This window comes from Stegodyphus dumicola, chromosome 3 (genome assembly GCF_044657685.1).
Source record: "Stegodyphus dumicola isolate Sdum_Otavi_A_Nest chromosome 3, ASM4465768v1".
Lineage (NCBI taxonomy): Eukaryota > Metazoa > Arthropoda > Arachnida > Araneae > Eresidae > Stegodyphus > Stegodyphus dumicola.
This window is the reverse complement of record NC_140770.1, coordinates 14,197,788-14,218,233: the sequence shown is the minus strand read 5'-3', so window position 1 is coordinate 14,218,233 and position 20,446 is coordinate 14,197,788. Positions and strand designations below refer to the sequence as shown.

Here is a 20,446-nt window from a genome sequence, read left to right as displayed (position 1 = left end):
AACTATTAAAAGCTGAAAAAATATAACTGAATTTAATCTCCCTTATCAAATAATGCACGAAAGGTTATCCGCAAAGTTGTCACATAAACTTTGCCAGCTCCCAAATGTCAATGTATTTCTTAATTGATATGATCAGTAACATTTCAATTAAAATATCAAAACATTAGAAGATAAATGCCTTAAGATTAAAAATTAATAAACTATCAAGAACAGATTAAATCTCCTCAGGAAAAATGAACCTTACAATTTCTTTAGATACTTAGCAAACTGAGAGTTGGATTGGGTTGGGGTATGGTTAGATTTATTTAATTCAGGCTACCCAAGGGAAGGGATGCCTTCGTGGAATACTTCCTACAGCCCGTTGGGATCGAGATAGTAAGAAAATTTAGGATACGAAATTGTCCTATATTTTGATAAAAATTGACCCTCGACTAAGGTTTACAAAATACTAATTTCTTTATGAAAAATTGTTGGAATAAATATGGAAGTTTGAAACACTATATTTAATTGCATTTCTACTTAAAATTGAAAAGGAAAGATATACGTACAGTAATTCATGAATTTCAAGCTTTACAGCGGGTGATGTGTTATCCAGGCTAAAGAAGTGGTGACCATATTTTGAGCTTTGCAAAGTTTGATTATTTTGCTTTTAAAATGACCTATTTCGTTTTGACATTTTGCGTGTATTCACTTTCTGCGCTGCTTCACTTGTTCATACGAGAACAACTAAGCTTAAACTTGTTAAAAGCATATTTTTCATGGCAATTAATTTATTTATATATAAATATTTATCAAATTATTGCAAAATATACGAAATTACAATAGCATCATTCATAAGCTGTGAAGGAGCTAACATTTTGTCTATTTTTTTCAAATTGTTGCCACCAAATATTATCACCCTGTAGTATATTTAAAGGAATTAAATAATGAAGAATCTGCATGCATGTATGCATGTTTCTCGCACTGTGATAAAACAACGGTATCTAGAGCCATCCAACTTTGAATGACATAATTTTTCACCGAATATAGGCATCTGGTAGCCCTAATTTGGAATTTGTTTTATTATCGATTTCATATTTTGTAAAACTTCAACGAATTTTTGATTAACAAACTCAAGGATTTCAAAGCGAGCCATGGCAACGTTGTACAGAAATAATCGCTTTCATTTCCAGCGCGCGAGACTGTGTATCCGATGTTCTAAAGCTATGCCCATTTAAAAATTATTTTGCGATATTGCTCATGAACTGAATTTTATGGTTTAAGTGCGAAAAACATGATAATTAATAAATAAAGGTAAAACAAAACGTTAAAAAAACACCCCTTTAGAAGTAATTTAAAATCTGAAACCTTTCAGGGTTTTTTTTTTTTTTTTTTTTTTTTTTTTTTAATTTTATTTTTCATTCACGTTTTAAAATATGCAATTTTCTCACTTTCATTTTTGTAATTATAAAATACATTTAAATTTATAAAAGCGAAACATTTGCTTAGGGAAATCACTTTCATTTGCTTCGTAAATTAGTTTAAAATGTTCCCTTACAAATTTTTAAAATCATAAAATTGAAAATAAAATTTTAGTTAATTCAAGGTAATTACTTTTTACTTCAAGTAAAAGAAAATGCACAGAAATTTTATATAAACAGTATTTCTCTCATGGTAAAAGATGTTTGAATTTTTTCAATATATATCAGGTATGCCAAGCGAAATATCAAGTACGCCACGCCGTAATAATGACAAAGCATTCATTTGAACAGCATACCCTCTTTCGAGTTTTAAACTTCGAATTACTCAAGTTATATCTTTGCTGTTTCCTCTCTCTTACAGTTGCATTCTTTCCCTTAACCTTACATAAATTATTTTTGTTAATCATAATATTAAACTACACTTTCATACTTTGACGTTGTAGATTATTGCATATGATCATAAAAATATCCACTAATATTAAATACATTTTCCTATTTGTTCTGCCCAAACTCTCTCGAAAGTTCGATTTCCAGCGCTTAAAGAACTTAAATAACTTCTCAGAACAATTAAACAGATGTCAGATTTGCATTAGAATTTGATGTTAGGTTATCAAAATTAACTAAACAGAGAAGAATTATGCACAATATTTGATTCAATACGAGAACCACTAAGTTTAAATTTGTTAACAACATATTTTTCATGGTAACTAATTTATTTATATATGAATATTTATCAAACTGGTTGCAAAATATACGAAATTACTATAGCATCATTCGTAAGCTCTGAAAAATCTGGCATTTCTTTTATTTTTTTTAAAAGCTACTTAAAAAAAAGATTTTTAAAAGGAAAAGGGCAAATTTACCTGCCTAAAATTCCAAATTGCGAAGACGAATTATTTTCCCCCTCACTCAGGTGTTGGCAGTAGTATATCGTCAGGTAGACATAGTCGTAGTATTATTTTCTGAAAAGACAAACTTTGGTAACAGCTGCCCGACTCGTTTTCGATTCAACTTGCTACGGATATAACCGTCGCTGTCTCTCTGAGTGACAATCGGAGGGTTGCCGTAACGTGCGGTCTACGAGCTCAATCTTCGTCGCCAAGTTTTGTCGCCAAACATCTCTTTGAATGATATAGTGGGAGAAATTACGTTCCTCCACTCTGTGTTTACCTGTACACTTTTACGGAAAATCATTTTTCATTCTTGAGTAAGAAAAAAGAATTTGTTGCAAGTAACTTCTAAAAGTTTATTCATATTATCTTTCGCAGAATAATTCTGAATATTACATTTTGTTGCAGTTTTTATTACTTCATTTCAGTATTATTTACCTTACGCGGACGAATGTACAATAGCATCATCTATAAATTTTTGTGCTTTTCCGAACTCTGAGATTTGGGGATTTCTGAATGAGTGAATAATTTATTTCCCCAAATTCCAGAAATTCTCGATAATCTCAGAAATCTAAACAAATACTTAGTTGAAAAATATTTGCAATAATAAGTAAGCGAAAAATGAACAGACTATGAGAAAACGTTAGTTGCAATTTTTTTTATTTAATATTTCCACAGTATTAAAAAATTCGTTTTAAAATTTCCTACTATTGTTATGAAATTGTACGTTATTTTCCTTACGCACAAGTAGTACATATTGTTTTATCTACTAAAACATTGTTTGCGCAGAGAAATTGAAAGTACTGAAATTACCTTCATTTTGCGTTGTTGCTTGTTCTAGGTAAAATTATATGCTTTTCAGCATTTTCAAATTCCATATCCGTATCTATATATCTGCTGCCCAGCATTTCTCTAACTTTCTTATCAGTGCATCATCTGGTAAAAAAAAACGAGAAAAAACACAAACACTCTAATATCTATTGGTACTCTGTTTCACAAAAGTGAGAGGGACAATTATGATTTCCGAAAATAATGTCAACAAAACTTTTACATGAAAGTTGCTCAGAAACTGTAAAACTTAGTTTTCTTTACAGCTATTATCGATTAACGGTGAACTGAATTACCTGAGCCGTGTTAAATTCGTTTATAGACCATACTTTCACGAAGTACCAAAGTAAACCAAAACTGTCCACAGAAAATACAAAAAGATATAAAGAAACAATACATGGAGTAATAGCAATGATAAACTAAGTTATAAATGTCATAGTTATTTAGAATTTAATTTCTTTGTTTTTAATTATGTTTATTCTTCATTATTTAGAGTGCTTTTTTAACTATTTACGAAGTAAAGGAAGCCTCGAAATATATCAGGTATCATATTTCAACGGAAGCATCCATTTCGACCACTCCCGAATCCACTTGAAAGATTATTTTGGCCTTGACTTCTGCATGTACGATCAGAGTAAAAGTCTCTTTTCCAAAACGGATTGTAAAATGCATTTAAAATGGACTCAAAAAGGATTTTTTCGGAACGTCTATACGTATGTACATATGTATGTATCTTGCATAAATCAAAAATAATGAAACAGAGAACATTAAAATTTTGTACATGAGGCAGCTATAGCACCTAGTTGTGCGCCTCCTTTTTTTATTGCAATCAGCAGTACCAAACATGTGTATATATATATATATATATATATATATTTAAAATTAATTTAAATTAATTTAATGCAAACAAATAAATGATTAATGTTGTTACGAACTAATATACAATATCATTTGAATTCTGAGAGCATATGTAAATCAAGTGCAAGCATCAAATTCATGAATAAATATAAAATTCTAAAAATTATTTAATCCTAAAAAATTATTTAGAAAAATGCATAAGTGAATGATTGTTGAGAAGGCAGGAGACAGACTTATATATATGAATTTAACCAATATTCTCTATTCGTATAAAGCAAATATAAAATTCAAGTTTTAAATTTTAATAGCAAAGAAATAAAAATAATAATAATTATTAATGCTGCGAACTAATTTACAATATCATTTAAATTCTAAGAGCATATGTAAATTAATTGCACTTATCTAAAACAATGAAAAAATATATTATTCCTAAAAATTGCATAAGTGAATAATTATTGAGCAGGCTTATTAAGGGGAAGTTGCTGCCAAACCTAACTCTTTAATTACTCAATTAGTGTTTCGCCATCTACATAGGCAAAGGTAAAAGTAAAATTCATAACCAAAAGTAAAATCAAATGTCGCGAATTACAAAAAAAAAAAAAAAAAAAAAAAAAAAAAGGGAATTTAAACAGTGGAATTTTAAGGAAAAAGCAAGTAAATGACTAGAGTTAAAATTAATTAAATTAATTAAAAGTCAATTAAGAGTAGAAAACCAACTTTTTTAGAAAACCAAAGTAATTTAGAAACTCTTGCCTATAGGAAAAACCTAAAATAAATTATATACAACAATTAAAATATAAAAATAAAAATAATAATAAAAAGATAGTGTATAGCAAGTTTTAATTTAACTTACCTAGATACATATATGAATCTTAATTAAATTTTAAATTTTAATTTTATATTTGCTTTATACGAATAGAGAATATTTGTTAAATTCAAATTTCATTCCTTGTAGCAATGGCGCAAGAGAATTATTTAAATTTAATTTAACTTTACTATTTTCTTGTGAAACAATATATATATATATATAATGTTGAATGATCTTAAATTCACTTAGTTCGAAAACAAGTTTTTCTAATATTTGCGCAATAGCTGCAAAGTAAGATAATAATTTATTTACTAAAGAAATATTGATTATATTATCTCCTAATATAAATTTAGTTGAAGTATCAAAAAAGAGGGAACCCATATGTAGGAAGTTCAATTCCGAAAATTGTTTTAAAAAAATTGAATGTAAATTATTAAAAATGTTTTACGAGGACTTGAATTTAAATCATGTTTAACAAAATTTCATACTTTGAAAAGAAATTAAATTAAAAGCAAGTAATTATCGCTATTCATCGGAAATTAGTTGAATCGGAAATGAGTTGACTTTTGGCCAGTTTGGCATCATCATTCTTACTTGAGTAAAAGACGAAACACCTTCGCATTTATTAATTATTTTTCGTTGAACGGGAGTTGGTTTATTCCAAGTGAAAAGTCAACTAATTTCCGATCAATAGCGATAATTATTTGCTTTTAATTTAATTTCTTTTTCAAAGTTTGAAATTTGTTATTCATGATTTAAATTCAAGTCCCCGTAAAACATTTTTAATAATTTACGCTGAAGTTCTTTAAAACACAATTTTCGGAATTAAACTTCCTACATATGGTTTCCCCCTTTTTTGATACTTCAACTAAATTTATATTAGGAGATAATATAATCAATATTTCTTTAGTAAATAAATTATTATTATACACACACACACACACACACATATATATATATATATATATATATATATATGTAATAATAACATTTCATAGTCAAAAATACATTTAAAATTCTAACTGTATGTTCTTTTCATTTTTAATAGCGACGGTCTCTTATTTGAAAGTACGTGGAATGAAATCCACAGCCCCGTAGTCAAGTTGTTTTTCCCGCCTTTTCTACACGTACAGTTATAGAATGTTCTGGAGATATTTAAAGCGAACTGGAATGACTGACGAGGCTGATATCATTTCTTGGAAGCTCCGCCTTTCCAGAGGCTATAAAAGGACTCGCAAAGGAATATCGGGATCTTTTCTTTAATGTAACGATGCAGTAAACTTCATACAAAAAGTTATTAGTAATTCTTTTTTATTTACTCCGGGGATGTGATTTTTTTGTAACTGCTTTTTCTCCTGACCAATAATAAATGGATCCTGTTTTTTAAACTTATCGTCTGATAATTTAACCTACGACTACCTCTATGATTCTTCACCAATCTATTTATTCCGGACAAAAGCTGGTATATCATATATATATAATATACCCACCCTCTTACCCGGCCTTATTTTCGCAATCGTTGGTTGTCATATATTTCCAATTACAGAAGTATATTAAATGACGGAGATATCTATACTATGGGAACGTCAAATTTAAAAAAAAATTGATGCCATCTTCCATTTCCTATTTTTATATTTGGGAACGTTTTAAGAAAATAAAATTATAAGAAGCTTGACCCTCGTACGACAAAAATTGACTGGGATATTTAATTTCAGATTTTGCAAATTTCAATTTGGCTCGATGGATCGGTTAATTACCTCCAGGACGTAAGTTTAAATGAAGAGCAGTAAAACATATTTATAACTTAACAGGCCGTACTAGGAAGCCGAGTTGTTTTGTTCATGAATTTCATGGAAGAGTGGTTGCCGAAAACATCGCGGCAAAAACATCGCGGACGAAAACGTCGCAGAGAAAACAACGCAAGGCGAAAACGTCGTGCTACAAAACATCGTGGGAGAAAATATCGCAAAGAGAAAACATCGCAGTTCTAAAACATCGTGGTACAAAACATCGTCGTCGAAAATAAAACGGTTCAAAAACTTCGCAGTTTCAAAACATCGTCGTCGAAAATATCGTGGTAAAAAATAAAGTATCTACAAATCATCGCATGACGATAACATCGCAGACATGCTTTTGTCAGGCTATAATAACTGTAAATAGATATTCCCATAATAATTTGTGAGCGCAGTATGTAAAGAAGGATAATTTTTACTTTCACATTTTTTATTAACTAATAAATTTTTGCTGAAAAAGTAAGAAGGAAGCATAAGCATAGAAAATTAAATGCAACTTATAGATTATAATTTTCATGAAAAATTACCAGTAAAAACTTTATAAAAAATGATTTATTAATGGTCTTTGTTGGTTAACTATGTCGGTTTAAAATTCTATTAAGTGCTATAAGTTGCATTACTTAAGCATAGTAATTTTCTATGCTTAAGTTTCCTTCTTATTTTCTCAGCAAATATTTATTAGTTAATATAAAATATGAAAAACAAATTATCCTTATTTCTATCTTGCGCTCACAAATTATTATGGGAATATCTATTTACAATTATTAAAGTCTGAAAAAAGCATGTCTGCGATATTATCGTCACGCGATGATTTGTAGATACTTTATTTTTTACCACGATATTTTCGACGACGATGTTTTTAAACTGCGAAATTTTTGAACCGCTGTATTTTCGACGACGATGTTTTGTACCACGATGTTTTAAAACTGCGATGTTTTCTCTTTGCGATGTTTTCTCCCACGATGTTTTGAAGCGCGACGTTTTTGCCTTGCGTTGTTTTCTCTGCAACGTTTTCGTCCGCGATGTTTTTGCCGCGATGTTATCGGCGGACACCCTTCAAGGAGGTTGGACTTCTACTTTAACCCCAATTTTGAGTAAGAGCACCCCAGGGGTGGTCCGAGAGTCTGCAACCTCTCTTCCCTACCACCAGGGTGAGTGCCCCCACGCCTCAAAGAGGATTTTCATTTACGAACAACCATGCCTTCTCCGGGATTCCCAATGTTTCAAAAAGTCCCAATGTTTTAAAAAAAATCTTACATTTGTTTATTGTCTATAAACATACATCTCTATTAAATATGAAACCAATTTTAATTAAACCGTTGTAGAGACATTAAGACTTTTTTTTTAAAGCAGGAGAGATGAAAAATATGCAACGCCATCCTGGGTGCAAATCCTGGGTGTGGAGAAATCTCATCCAAAACCCTTTTAGTTTGCACGCCACTGTAGAGACATTAGATATTTTTTGGAAGCGGGCAAGATGCAAAATGAACAATCGCCTTTGCCGGGAATCGAACACGGACCTCTGGAATACCGGCTCAGCGTGCAGAACCACTACACCACAAAGGAAAGAGGAAGAAATACCACGAAGGAAAGTGGTAGAAAAGCTACAGGGCTTCGACAAAAATATGGAAACACCTTTAAAAAAACATGTTTCCTTGCTTAATATGGTGTAGGAAACCCGTTGGCATCCAAAACAGCTTGCAGTCTTCTCGGAATGGATAAATACAGTTCTGTATGTTTTCCAAGGGAATATTATACCATTCTTCCTGCAAAACGGTGGCAAGTTCAGATAACGATGTTGGCAGTGGATAACGAGAACGCACTTTTCGTTCCAATGTAGACCACAAAGGTTCGATTATATTCAGGTCTGGTGACTGTGGCGGCCAGGGGAGATGGGACAACTCATCCTCGTGCTCAGAAAGCCAGTACTGGACAATGTGAGCTGTGTGAACAGAGGCTTTGTCGTCTTGGAAGACACCATCACCATCGGAGAACAAAGTTTGTACCATGGGATGAACTTGATCGGCCAAAATATTCACATAAGTCTTGGCAGTCATGTGCCCTGACACAGTTATCATGGGGCTAGCAGAGAACCACGATATGGCTACCCAAACCGTAACAGAACCCCCGCCATGTTTCACTCTTGGCAACAAGCAGTCTGTACTATAGGCTTGAGATGGCGTTCTCCAGACGTAAACTCGGCCAGAAGTGGGAAACAATGTGAAAGAAGACTCGTCAGACCATATTACTCGCTTCCACTGCTCTATAGTCCAGGCTTTATGACTTAAACACCACTTTTTTCTGTTACGGGCATTAGCATTACGGGCATTTCTCAATTGCAGCACGGCCAGCAATTCCCTGTTTATGAAGCTCCCTTCTAATTGTTTTGGTGCTCACAGGGTTCGGTAACACAGCATTCATTTCAGCAGTAACTTTTGCAGCTGTGGTATTCTTATTTTTCGTCACAATTGCCCTTAATGATCGTCTGTCACGATCACTCAGGACACACTTTCGTCCACGCTGTGATTTAGCAGATGATGTTTTTCCGCTTTTCAAATATGCGGAATAAATCTTCGATACAGTATCTCTTGAAACACTAAACACCTCGGCTACCTTGCTTACGGAAGCACCTACCATACGTGCTCCAACAATTTGCTCACGTTTGAAGTCTGTTAACTCTGACATAATGCAATGACAACCTCACATAACAGTTCTCCGACAACAACTGAACTAAGACACAATAACACGCCGAATAAATACTGATTCAGAAGTCAAACAACAAAAATCAGTACTCAGATACTTTTACCCTGTTTGAAGGTAATAAAGATGATTTAAATAGAGTTCTTTCAACAATGAATTCTATTGATCCTGCTATTCAGTTCACTTTTGAACTTGAGACTTGCAATTCTCTTCCGTTTCTCGACATTCTGGTCACACGTAACACATCCAACTTCAGTACTACAGTTTACCGTAAACCTTCATCGATTTGCCTTCCACCACACTTTAAATCATGTCATCCGACTAAACAAAAGTTAGCTTCATTTTATTCCTATGTTTTCCGTGCTCTTCAAGTTTGCTCCTCCAAACTAGCCCTTGATGAAGAACTAAATTATTTAAAAGCAATAGCTATTGACAGGGGCTTTTCACCCAACATTATTAATCAAGCAGTTAAAAAATTCTCATCTCAACACACTAAAAGCCCCACTCTTATTTTAGGAGATTATAAAAATTCTGTTGTCATTCCCTTCTTTCCATCAATTAGCTATAAAGTTGCACATATTTTGCAGAAATTTAACTTTCGGGTTGTTTACACTCCCATCAATAAAATTCCAACTTCTATACTCAAGGACCCCATTCCGGATATGAATTCCTGGGGTATTTATAGGATTCCTTGCCAGTGCGGTTTAATTTACATTGGCCAAACTAAGAGAGCCTTAAAATTTCGCGTCAAAGAACATGAGGCATATGTTAGAAAAAAGGAAACACAGAAGTCTTCTGTTGCTCAACATTGTTGGTCCGAAAATCACACTTTCAATTTTTCTGCTGCCAAAATTATTCAAAAAACATCTTCCATTGGAGAACTGGATTTTCTAGAGGCATTTCACATTCATAAAAATCTTTCTGTTCTAGTTAACGATCCTAATTCCAATCCAAATTTGCCTTCGGCTTTTAGAGAAATTATGTTTTAGTTCTGGTTTCGCCAACAGATGGCGCCACTTGCTTATTCTTGTCCAGGCTTTCTTATCTTATCTAAACATCATTTCCTATCTTTTTCATTTGCGGTTTTGCAGCTGAAGATGATGGTTCGGTAAAACCATCGAAACTAGTCCTGTGAAAATTTTGTGAATTAACGCTGATTTTTGTTGTTTGACTTCTGAATCAACAACTGAACTGTTTAGCACATTTACGAAGTTGTATAGGTGGCGTCAGTAGTCAAAAACGCCACCGCCACCTACATATTTCATTAATATCAATCTTTCTTTTCAAACATGCATTTCACAAGGTGTTTCCATATTTTTGTCCATCCACTGTACATTTTAAGTGTAAAATAATATTTCAAAAAATATAGTATTTATTTCCCAAAATGAACTCACATTTGAAACTGTGAACTCATAGAATTAATAAAAATGTTCTATCAAATAATGTGGTGGAGCTTTTATTAATAGAATAAATGTGCGGCCATACATACTTTAAACAATGTTTTAACAATTTTTGAATTAGAAAAGCCGTTTTTCGTAGAGTTATTGATTTTTCTTTTGATAATGACCATCAAATAATTTGTTTTGAAACTTCGGTGAGTTCAAAGAACTTAAAGAATTTTTATCTTTGCCACATGCATTTCCGCTTAATCGTTAAAATATGATGCTTTTATTTTTAAATGAATTTCCTGGTAGTTTCAAAATAATATTTATAGTTGAATTCCTAAGATCTATAAAGAAAAAAAAACATTTACTATTGATGCGAGGACGGTCAGTAGACGATTAAATCACCCAAAGGTTTTTCCAACAGAATTTTATCAATAGAGGTTCCAGAAAAATGATATTTAAACCTTTTCAAAGAGCAAGGAACCTTCTTCAGACGACCTTCAAGAACTGTTACGTAAGTTCCAATGTTTCTGGTTTCTTACACACTTTAAGCAAAGCTTTCCCATTATTTTCGGAAAAATATTTCTCAGTTATACGGGCTAATGCAATATCACAGATAATTCCCTAAAGCCATATTGAAATGCAGGATTTCGACATTTCAAAGTGCGCTGTATTATTCTTCCGATTTCGAAATTCCTCCTTCAGATTTCGAAATTATTTCTTTCGCTTATATTTCGAAATTTAAGTTTCAGATTTTTTGTTGTTTAAAATTATCAATAAGTATTTTTAGAATTTACAGAAACAAATTTTCTCTTCTCTAAACGATGGTAGAATTTCCAGAAATTGTTTTTCATGTTATGCACAAAATTAATAAATATTAACGGAAAAGTCAAACGTTCGGCTGTTAAGGAAACATTTTCCCTGCAAATACATTTTCAAAGAAATTTTGCACATTTGCCCATTTTCGTGTTTAAGGTAGCAAAACTTCGTTTATATTTTTAGAAGAATTATTACTGAATATAAAGTTACAGGACGTTGTGTATTTCTATGCGTTACAGGATGTTGTGTATTTCTATGCGTTAAGGGATGTTGTGTATTATACAGGGTGAATGGGAGGAAGAGGGAGAAACTTTAGGGGATGATAGAAGCCAACTATTCGAGCAAATATGCACCACAGAATGTCTCGTCGGAACTAGCCGCTAGGTGGCATTGTAAATGTATGGTATAAAAAGGGTCAGTCCTCTCGCTTAAAAATGTGTTCGCATCATGAGAAAATTTTCTACGTCCAATTTCAGTATTCACGTGTTCACGTGAAATCATGAGTCACGTGTTCACGTGACTCATGAAAAACTTTCTGATTTGCCTTCGTTCTCTCACGAATTTAAAACTTAGGGACTTGTATATATTTTTACGATTGTACTATTTCTGTGAATTTACTAAGCGTTATTTCATCAAACTTAATCATCCTCATCAAATTTATGCCTCTACTATAATTGCTTATTACAATAATTGCTCTTCGACCAAGCTGCTTCCAACTTCTCCTGCAACAAGTTCTAAAGAGATCAACAAATGGAGCCACCGTATCTTCACCAAGCAACTAAAACTCAAGAATTTTTTCTCATGACTAAGACTTACTCCGTAGGGTAAATAACTTCTGAGTCAAAGTCTTAAAGACTAAATACTCATAACTACCTCAATTCATGCCAATCCATACCAAACGGCATTCACCAACTAGCCTGTCCCCTGGACCTATCTTCAACATTCGCTTACCTGACGCGCTCTTTGAAGCATGATTTCAAGACAGCCGGAACAAAGCATGCAGCATGCATGCTATTCGCGGCATATTCATCGGAAATTGGAACTTGAAAAAACCCAACGGCATTTTCTACCATGGATTGCCGACAGGATGGTTGATTATACGAACCACAAATTTTTCAGTGCGAGGGATTAGTAAAGATGATCTCATAGCTCGGCTATCAAGATCGCTGGATGTCTCGTGTTTGGACGTTTCCTGTGGAGACATATGAAAAGCCTAATCTACGAGTGCCCCATTGAAACCAATATGGATGTAGTCCCCAGAATCGCTGCTGTTGCCGACGATGGAAATGCCTGCTGTCTTCGCAAATGTGCGTCAATCCCTATCTCGCAGGCGTGAAGCCTGCATTACAGCTGGCGGAAGGTCTCTTGAGCAAATTCTATGAGCACGTTCCGTTAATAAATGTTTTCTGAAGTATCTCCTCTCATTCTTGTGTTAATTATTTAAACACTAGCAGCTTAACTAAGCAATATCCCTTAATACAATTACCTTACATTACCTTACATTTTCAAGAGAAAAAAAAATTACAATGAAATAAGCTATATCCCTTAATACAAATATTAATTATCCTAATAAAAAATTAACCAACTTTCCGTTGAAGAAAAAAATCATGCAAAACTTTTCAATATCTTACAAACAATGAAATAAGCAAAAAATAACATGAAAGCAACTCAAAAAAACATAAAATTCCGCCCAGAATTTCACTCTGCAGAACAACTTTATAAAAAAAAATAATAAAAATGTATTATATATATATATATATAAAATGACAATGAAATATGCCAATCTCTTAAAAACAGTGACATAAGAAATACGATGAAACATTGTTGCCAAACTCATATTTCTAAAAGAATGAAAATATTCAAAATGACGCGATTTCATCAAAAATCTATCAACAACAATAAGAACGGAAAATTGTTACCAAAATCACATTTTTAAAGATGTGAGATGTGAGAAGTGTACTCGGAAGCTTCATTTAAAAATACAAAATATTATCATTTTTCCAAAATTCTTTTTGTAAAAGCAGTCGCAAGGATGAACGTTTAACGTGTCCAAAAATCAAAGAAAAATAAACTGTACATTTTTAAAAATAAACTTTTTTATAAAAATTCCCGTTCAAAAGGTGTTAAGCTCCCTTTCCTAAGTAAATTCTTATTGAATCGATTTATTGAAACACGAAGTTTATTTCAAGTTCGTAAAATAGCTAAGTGCCTACGTTTCATGACGATGTGAAAATGGAGTGTGTAGAGTAAAATCGCGCTTTCCTATAGCCCATTATGTCTCAAAAAGACGCGATTTCGCCATAAAACATAAAATAAAAAAATTCGAATTTCGAAAAAATCGCTTCGAGGTGCACTGGCTCTTGTCTAGATGCACCTATGTGGCAAATTTCGTAGCCGTGGTTCTATTAGCTTACGCGCAGCGCGAACGAAAGACACACACACAGACAGACTCTTTCTTTTATTATATGTAGAGATGACATTACAAAACTACCTTGTAATTTCTCACCACTTGCTTTCCGTCTATACATTCTATGACAAATATTGCTCCAATAGCTGCCTTTTATCACCCTCTAAAGTTATGCCCACTTTGTCAGATTCACCCTGTATATATATATAATAGAGAGAGAACTAGTGGTAGAAAGAGAGGCAGTGTGTATCTCATACAAAAGCATTGTTAAATATGCATTATTCACACTGTTTTTGAATCATTTATATTAAATATAAAACTTTAATTTACGGGCAATTTCCCCAAACGCCAAAACTATTGGAGAACTATGTGCTTGTCACCTACTATTACGTCATTGTTTCCATAGGTACAATAATTGCATTTTAGCATACTATTTAAAATTTTACCGAGAAGACTTTAGAAACGTCTTTAGAGAAAACGTTCCAAAATTTTCAGAGGTTGCGTTACCGAGTATCCTACAGTATTTTGGCAAATATTAACTTAAAGTAACATCTGCCTCTACTGAAAACTCATAAGTCACCTGAAGCAAATGTCCTTGACGGTCAGCTATATTCTTCCGTTCTAAATTTCTGAAAAATTACGCAACTTTCTAACACTGAAGAGCTCCAGTGTAAAATAACCCGTAAGTCCACATCTGGCAAGTAGCCTTAAGGAGTATCAACAACCCCTATACCGACAATGTTAAATTGGCCATTTTCGATGTACCTTTTCTCAACATCTGCTGTAGATACAAGCTTGAAGTTTTTTGTGTCATTAAAGTATACCTATCTGATTATACTGAAATGAGCTTTTGAAACATTTTAAATTTTAGAGTAATTTACGTAATATTATGTTAGGCATAGTAAAATTTAGCACTTTTCTCACCACAAAACATTTTTAAATTTTTTTCTTAGTTTATCACAAAAAGCTCATTTTAATAAATATTAGGAAACCTAATAAATAAGCCATAAACATTTTAGATACCTGTGAGCAGTAGTTCCTGAGAAAAGGTACATCGAGTGTAAAAAAATCACGTTTGGAGAAAAACGCGTTTTTATGTAAAAATCCTCATTGATCAAAGCGTTCGATGACAAATTAAAACTAGATTTTTTTAGAGTTCTAATTTTCATAGAGATTAAAGAATGGTAATTTTAGAAATTATTTAAATTATTAAAATTTATTATTAAAATTTAGAACAATTGTAGAGAATTTGAAAATGCAAAAATCCGAAATCGCCATTTTTTGAAGATTTTGGGGCTCCAACACCCCTTAAGGATGCTAGGCTAAGATAATAAAATGGAATTAGAACCACATTCATTTCAGTAGCTCCATAATAAAGGACGATCTTGTTCACGTGTATTATGAATAACATGCTCGTTATTTGAAGAAATTCAACGATGCTTGCAATTGTTATATGTAAAATATTGAATAGTCAGATAATTTTAATTTGGTACTTTATAAGATATTTCTCCCACCTCCTTGGCGAGGCTTCATGGTGTAGTGGTCAGCACACTTGTAGAGTCATTAGGTTAATTGGACGCAGAAAAGATGAAAAATACGCAACCGCCTTCGCCTGGAATCGAACCACGAACCTCTGGAATACCGGCCCAGCGTGCTACCGTTACACCACGAAGGACGCTAGGAAAGTAGGAGAAATACCTTATATACTCCCCTTTTTATAGGGCGACTAGGGTTTTAGAGGACCTAGTCGCCAAATCCTGGGTGCAGAGAATCATAATCCACAACCCTTTTAGTTCGGGCGCCACTTGTAGAGACATTAGGTGTTTTTTTAAAAGCAAACAAGATGAAAAAATATGCAACCACCTTCGCCGGGAATCGAACCACGGACCTCTGGAATACCGACCCAGCGTGCTACCCTTACACTACGAAGGACGCTAGGAAAGTGGGAGAAATACCTTATACACTAAACCGGTATTTCAGAGGTCCGTAGTTCGATTTCCGGCGAAGGCGACTGTTAATTTTTCATTTTTTCTGCTTCCAAAAAAAAATCCTAATTTCTCTACGGTGGCGCCCGAACTAAAAAGGGTAGTGGATGATGAATCTTCACACCCAGGATTTAGCGATTGGCTTCCCTAAAAACCCTAGTCGCCCTTTAAAAGGGGGGAGTATATAAGGTATTTCTCCCACCTTCTTAGCAAGCCTTCGTGGTGTAGTGGTCAGCACACTGAGCCAGTATTTCAGAGGTCCAAAGTTCGATTCCGGGCGAAGGCGAATGCTAATGTTTCATCTTTCCTGCTTCCAAAAAAAAAAAAATCCTAATGTCTCTACAACTTAAGTACTTCCTTCATCAAAGCACCTCTAAACTGCTGTCATAAATATTTCCCACATATTCAAATGAACTGGTGAACAATTCAAATCCGTTTCAAATGCTGGATAGTAATTATATTTGATAAAATAAATTTTCTTTCGAAATTCCCGTTACGGTTATTAAGCATAAATTTCTCTCTTTTTATACCTGTGAGGCAACTGTCATTTACTTTGTTCAGTTTCCCAATATATTAATTCTTTGTTATTCGAACGACATATCGTCGTCTGCCATATGCAATGTTTGAATAAAGACAATTGTTCTCAGAGCCATTAAAAGAATATAAACCCAGCTGTTTCTTCAAACCGGCGTATAAGCCTAGGGCAGAGGAGCGTACAGCTAAAGAAGTAGTGAATTAATGCCTAAAGGAAGCAAGGCTAGATGATCCAATAAAGAATGCTAATATTTCACTATTTATAGCATTTTGACAATAAAAATTTTCAACGTTACGTTTCACTTAATTAATGACAAGGTGTTATTTTTATCGTACTTCGGTTATATTAGTTTACTGACTTTTGTTACTTAAATGAGGCAAAACAAATAATGGTTTAGTTTTAATACTTGTGCGGGTTATTTTATCTCAATTTTCTAATGGTTTATAAGGTATTTCACCCCATTCCCTAGCGTGCCTTCGTGTTGTAGTGGTTCTGCACACTGAGCCGGTATTTCAGAGGTCCGCGGTTCGATTCCCGGCGAAGGCGTTGCGAATTTTTCATCTCTCCGGCTTTTCCCAATTAACCTAATGTAGAGGTCCGTGGTTCGATTCCCAACAAAGGCATATTTTTCATCTTTCCTGCTTCCAATTCACGTAATGACTCTACAAGTGGCGCCCGAACTAAAAGGGTCGTGGACGATGATTCTCCGCACCCGGGATTTGGCGACTAGGTTCCCTAAAACCCTAGTCGCCCTTTAAAAAGGGGAGTATACAAAGTATTTCTCCCACTTCCCTAGCGTGCCTTCGTGGTAAAGTGGTTCTGCACACTGAGCCGGTATTTCAGAGGTCCGTGGTTCGATTCCCGGCGAAGACGCTTGCATATTTTTCATCCTTCTGCCTCTAAAAAAATCCTAGTGACTCTACAGGTTTAGTTGTTATAAGGTTATGTTTTATTTAACATAGCTTCTGATTGATTCATATATGAGGGGGTAGGTTGTTTCTTCCCATCCATTCTGCTCTTTGCCACACGGCGAAAATATCGAAAGAGTGGTTTCGTACAAAGAGCATTAAATTGTTGTCATGGCCAGGAAACTGTCCTGACCTCAAACCTATCGAAAATTTGTGGCACCGTTTGAAAACTCTTCTCCGAATGAGGCTCCCATCAAATAAAAGGGAACTAATTTAGGCTATAATTGTTTCCTGGCATCATGTAATAACGAAAGAAGAGCTTAAAACTCTTGTCAGCTCAATGAAACGTCGATGTGAAGCTATAATCAAAAATAAAGGGTACACTACTAAGTACTGATAACTCACTGCAATCATGACTATTTAATGTATATCGATAACTATAATCTTTTAACGTTTTTTTTATTGCAAATAATTGAATTTTGTGTTTTGTATTGAATTCATTAATAAATGCTCTTTAAAATGATATATACAAGTTTTCATTTTGCGAAACGTAACATTTTCTATAAGCATACAAAGTTCAAAAACATAAAAATTTCCAAAAGTGGCCACAATTTTGGCCACTACTGTATATCACATAAACATAAGAAATACTCCTATGCCAGATCTTTACCTATATGATTTCATATTATTAAAGATAATGCACATGTGTTCGTTTATTTGTGGAGAGCAACCCGTCCACCTGACCACAAGTGGGTGCGCCACTTGATTCCCGGTCCAGTCATTGATCTCCAGGTTTAACTAAGCTGTCTCAAATGCACATGTGTAGCAGATCCATTCTACTTGAGTAGCGCAAGAGTATTAAGCCTCGATATTCCCTTCAACAAATTACCCATCTATGAAATGTAACGGGTGATTTATGATGATGATACTGTGCCTAATTTGACAGTCTTTAAATGGTTGATTAGTTGATGAAATTATGAATAAATTCTTTATTTCCAGGAAAGACATAAACACAACAGCCGTTGGTAGAGAACAACGAGAAACTTTTGCAAGTAGTTGCGTTTGTATGGGCCAAGGCTCCTCTGAATACTGACAAGCGAATCTCAGCATTCATCGGGTACGCTAACTTATTGCCTGATGCATCTGCGGAACTATACAGGATGTTCGGGATAAATTTGACATATTTATAACTGATTATATGTTTTCGTAGGTTGGAGGTATTGACACATACTACTCGTCATTTAAAAGTTTGGACCCTTCTTCATTCAGGTGGGTTTCAGTCATCCATCCTTTCTGACATCATATACAAGATGTCAGAAAGAATGGATGACTGGAACTCACCTGAATCATGGAAGAGAATAACTTGCATCAAGATGATTCGTGCCGGCCATCAAAATAAGGATATTATGACTGCTGCCCAACGCTCCCTGAACACAGTAAAAACAATCAGGCATGAACTAGAGACTTGCAATGGTGACTACGAGGATGTAGCAATAAGAAAGATCCCTAGCAGACGATCTGATTGCGTTCGTACAGCAGAATTCCTCGCGAATCTGCAGGAACGTGTGTTGAAGAACCATGGCATTGGAATTCGGGCTTCGTCACGTGCTAAACACTGTAGTCAAGCCCTGGATAACAAGGATAGCCAAAGGTAGCTCGTATGTATGGCAGCAGGATTCGGCCCCTTGCCACACTTCTGGGATAAGTCAAAAATGGTTGTCTGAAAATTTCTGCGACTTCACCAGTCCAAATGTTTGGCCTCCAAACTCCCCAGACCTTAACTCCATGGATTGTTTTGTATGGGGCGCAGTTGAAAAAGACACCAATCGCACTTCCAGTAATACAAAAGCCCAGTTAATGGATAAAATTAAAACAGTTTTTGAGGCCCTTCCCAGGAAGACTGTAGCATCAGCTTGTTCCAGGTTTCGAAGCTGTGATCGATGCTAATGGTGGTTATTTTGAGTGAATCTTGTTGATAGTATTGTAATTTACTCTGCTTGTAATTTTTTTTGTCAATTCGTTAAATTTAATAGATACAAAATCTTCTTTTTCCTTACGAAACTGTCAAATTTATCCCGAACGCCCTGTATATCAAGGCAATTCTATTCGCAATTTCAGCTGTATGAAGACCAATTGAAGCTACGTTTGGAAATGTTAAGCGATCTCGAAAATGTTAATCCATTACGAGCTTCAAATGTTTACCAAAGTCATAACAGAGAAAGGAGAATGATGTTTCGTACTCAATTCGCTAATGTGGATGTCACCAACCGAGTAAATTCCTCACGTAGGTGCAGATTCTATAAAGAGCTAAGCAATAGCAAAGACGAGAGGTGTTTTGATATGAATGTTAATGTTCTCTTCAGCTTAAGTGAGCGATAAGCTTAAGCTCTTCAGCTTAAGTGAGCCCAAACGTATCCTCATAAAGCAAAGTTTGTGACCACAGTTCATTCTCAGCTTTCAGATCTCTACTTAAAATGAGAATAACTTTCCTTACTCCTACCCCACATACACAGAAGAGCAACTAAATTAGGAATAGTTACGCAAATCTTGAGTTGTGCGCAAGTCTGGAAGTGATTTACAAATAACGTAAGCAGCAGTTTGGCAAGACAAAGACTGCTGTTCACAATATCAGCAACAGTCAAAAGCGAAATAGTTAAGAGTACGGATCTAAGCGCATTTGACTATGAAAAATCGTCGGGTCCCGACTAACCGGTCATTGCATTTCCGAAGTAGTGCAGATACTCGGATTTTCACACACCACAATATCAAGGGCGTGCCGTGAATACGTCGATTCCTGTCAAACCGTCCCTGCCAGGGTGAACTGTTGTGGAGACCAGCGTGTGGATCACCAAGCTTGGCGGCCGACTAGGCCGCATTATAACAGTAGATAGTCGGGCCCAGATCTGGGCCACAATGCAATTTATTATCCGTCAATTTAATGCTGATTCACAGCAACGTGTAAGCTGCCACACCATACAAAACCATATACTCCCAGTGGGGTACAACACGAATGAACGAGACAATTTCTGTCCTAAGGCTGCCACTAGGCGCCAATCAGAATTGAGTGCCG

General features: G+C 34.5%; 1 protein-coding gene across 3 annotated transcripts in view; it reads right to left on the bottom strand.

The window, feature by feature from the left end:
- LOC118188850 (GTP-binding protein Di-Ras2-like) overlaps positions 1 to 20,446 on the bottom strand; it is a 548,874-nt gene that overhangs the window by 332,267 nt on the left and 196,161 nt on the right. For 2 of the 3 annotated variants that reach the window (XM_085812590.1, XM_085812592.1), the window contains exon 1: positions 2,324 to 2,488. The exons of the other annotated variant lie outside the window; for it this stretch is intronic. The gene's annotated coding sequence lies outside the window, so the exon portion shown is untranslated. Of the gene's footprint in view, positions 1 to 2,323; positions 2,489 to 20,446 lie in introns of those variants that run through there. 3 annotated transcript variants of the gene reach the window in all.